This window comes from Pinus tabuliformis, chromosome 6 (assembly GCF_031772625.1).
Source record: "Pinus tabuliformis cultivar Carrire ecotype Pingquan chromosome 6, CPIR1, whole genome shotgun sequence".
Classification (NCBI taxonomy): Eukaryota; Viridiplantae; Streptophyta; class Pinopsida; order Pinales; family Pinaceae; genus Pinus; species Pinus tabuliformis.
In genome coordinates, this window is record NC_142292.1 from 510,608,476 (window position 1) to 510,611,793 (window position 3,318).

The window sequence follows — 3,318 nt, forward strand, 5'->3', positions numbered from 1 at the left end:
AGAGATATTCCCTTGGTTTGCGGACCATGGGATTGTATAAAACAGGAGTCTTATAAGAGTCTAAGGAAAAGTGGAGTTCTAACTAAGTTTGAGTCTATGAAGAGCTAAGAGAGAGAGTCTTAGCATAGGAAGAGGCTCTACAGCTAAGTGCACAGAGGCCTAGGGTAGAAGTCCGCAACTGAGTGCGCAGACCCCTGCAGCTGTGTGCGCAAGGCAGATAGACTTTGTATTAGGAATCTAAATCACCAATAAAGAGAAGTATTCTGAAATTACTATTTATTTTTCCTCTGTGGATCGCAAGTGATTATGTGATGTTAAGTTTTGGGTTTATGTTATAATGCTAATCTGATGCGTGAATGTATATGTTTCTATATGTTATATGAACGCAAATAATGATATATGTTTACACAAAGATAATCTTAATTTCATGGTAAAATTGACGAACACTTAAGATAATTCAGGAAATTATACAATAACACAGTAACAAGGGCGCATAAGTACTTGAGCCACTGGTTAGGGTTGTGTGAAGGAAGATTGTATACCTTCGCAGATGTTTTAAGAGACAGAAGAGAAAGTACATCGATAAGCCCTAAAGGCTTATCGATCTGTGCAAATGAAGGGTTTAAGGTATAAAACCAACATCACAACCATATCAGGGTGCGGAAGCTTGGTTCCTACATCCTCTCATACTGCTTCGGGTGAAACTTCAGTCCGCGCTCTGCGGACTGATGCTGAAAGGGCCAGTAGTGTAGGGATTTTCTTGGCTAATGAACGCTAAACCTGGGCAGGGCCCATCAAGCCAACACACACATAAATCCTCTCAGCGTAATTCTCTTGATTAAAGAAGAGCTTGCCCAGTTAGGTCTCAGAGACAGTCCTAGTTATAATGATGATGCTTACAATATGGCTTATCAATATGACTCCTCTTAAGAACTCTTCAATTTGAGATATGATGTTGTACTAATTGTACAATTATTAATACCTCCCTGGTTAAGAGGGAGTGTTGAGAAATGCAACTGGTTTCGATTTTCATAATTCTTGTACTCATTTCAATATGTATCCTATGTAACAAACAAGAAAAGAAGAAAGAAAAATTATTATTATTATTAAAGCATGGGTTTAATGCTCATTGTTGATGATATTCTAGGTAATAGCATGTTCTTCATGCTCCTAGGGTTTGTTAGGTCTTAAGATTTATTTTCATGATCAAAGAAGTCAACATAATGTTTATAAGACCCTTTTGAGAAATTCGTAATTATAAAGAGGATTTTTTTTTTTCTAGAATGCCACGGAATCTCCAAGAGTACAAGTTAGTCATGGGATCCTTAAGTCAGCCTAAAGGAGGGAATTTAGCCCCTTGAGAAGGCTATAAAAGGAAGCAGTTCGACCTCATTTGGAGACACTCAGTCACAAGTTCAATTTATCAAGGAAAGAGTTTGATATGTAGCTAGGAAGCTGAGAAAAGGAGAGCGAAGTTTTAGAAGAAGTTGGGAGGTCGAAATGTCTTGTCATTTGGCTCTATATCTCTCTCACATACGAAATTATAGAGTTGTTGGGCTACAGTAGAATGCTGAAATTGTAGGTTTGAGTTGCTAGAGGACGAAGTGCAAGATCTATAGCTAGAAGAGGGAAAACCCTTGTCTAGACCTCGTTGAACTTGGGAGAGTTGTCTTGTTCTAAGTAGGTCTTAGAAGGAGGTTATATCAGGGTTTTCAAGAAGCTGTAAGGACAAAGAATCTAGTTCAAAGTTGCAGGTCAAGTAGTAGTAGCTGGTAAATTGAATTTGTTGAAGTTTGCAGGTTGAAGTTGCAAGGAAGAAGAAGTTTGATATAGAATCAAGGAAGGAATTGAGGAAGGGTTGACTTGGTTTTGGGAGAAGGAATTGGTACAGGGATTAGGTCAGTGTATCTCATTTGAATAAGATACTAAGAAGATAAGAGTTTCCAAGTTCTCCCCTTGGAGGGTTTTTTCCCTGGATGAGAGCCTATATCTATGTCTCATTTTATTGTTGCGGTTTCTTGATATTGTTTTATGAACAGATCTTAACTAAAGAACATAAAGAAGACAACTAAGATTTACAAGCAAGTATCAAGGTTAATAAAATAAGATATAATAAGATGCCACTTTACATTTTCTAACACAAGGATTATGGTGTAAGGGCTAATTCATGTGGTGTGTTCATATGGTGTAAAGCTTAAATCCCTCAGGACCGGGGATCATGGCATAAGGGTTAAGTCTCATGATATGGTCATATGGAATAAAGCTTCAAGCCCCAAGGACCGAGGGTCATGGACTAAGGGTTAAGTCACATTTTGTAGTCTTATGGAATCTTATACACAAGCCAAGGTGTCATCCCATGTCTCAAATTCATGTCATCCTCCTCTAAGTTAAAACACACCCACACATATATATGTGCGCATATGATACAATTGAAGGGTTTGATCAATCATTAAAATGTCATATGATTATTGTTATGCCCAAAGGCATTTATTTTCTGTTGCATTGGCATGCTCAAAGGTTATTGTTCTCCACTGCATTGGCAAGTTGGAAGATGTGGTTCTCTAAGGTGTTCATAGGTCATTATCTCTAAGGAAAACTTAGGGGCTAATATTCATAGGTGGGCTAATTTTCCATGTTTTTTCCAAAAAAATATTCGTCAATTTCCATCTTTTCTAAAATGATTCGCACACATTTTATAGTATAAAATTAGTTTACCTTAAAAATTGCGAAAATTTTATATAAACTAATATAAAATCATTAGAAATCTAAACAATTTTAAAAAAATATTGCCAAAAATTTTACAATTTGCATATTAGGGACTAGTAAAATTTGTCAAGGTTTCTAAACTTTAAGATAAACTTCCATCCTTAAAATTTTCCTTCTTTCTGTAGTGCCTGAAGGAATTTGTTGTTTGTTGTGTTGGCATGCCTGAAGGGACTTGTTCTATTTTGGTGAGGATGAATATGTGGTTCTCTAAGGCATTTTTTTGGCATGCCTAAAGGAATTGTTCACTCTGGAATCGGTGTTCCCAAAGGTGTCTGTTGTTGTCACTAAAGGAATATATTCTCGTTGTTTTGGCATGCCTGAAGCCATTGTTCCACTATGGCATCAACGTTCCCAAATTCATTTTTTCTTGTGATTGAAGGCATATATTCTCGTTGTTGTTGGATGTCTGAAGACATTGTTCCACTCCGGCATCAGTGTGCTCAAAGGCATTTGTTCTTGTGATTGAAGGTGTTTGTTGTTTTGGCATGCATGAAGGCATTGTTTCATTGTGGCATTATGAGCCTGAAGACAGGTGTTCTCTATCTTGGTGTA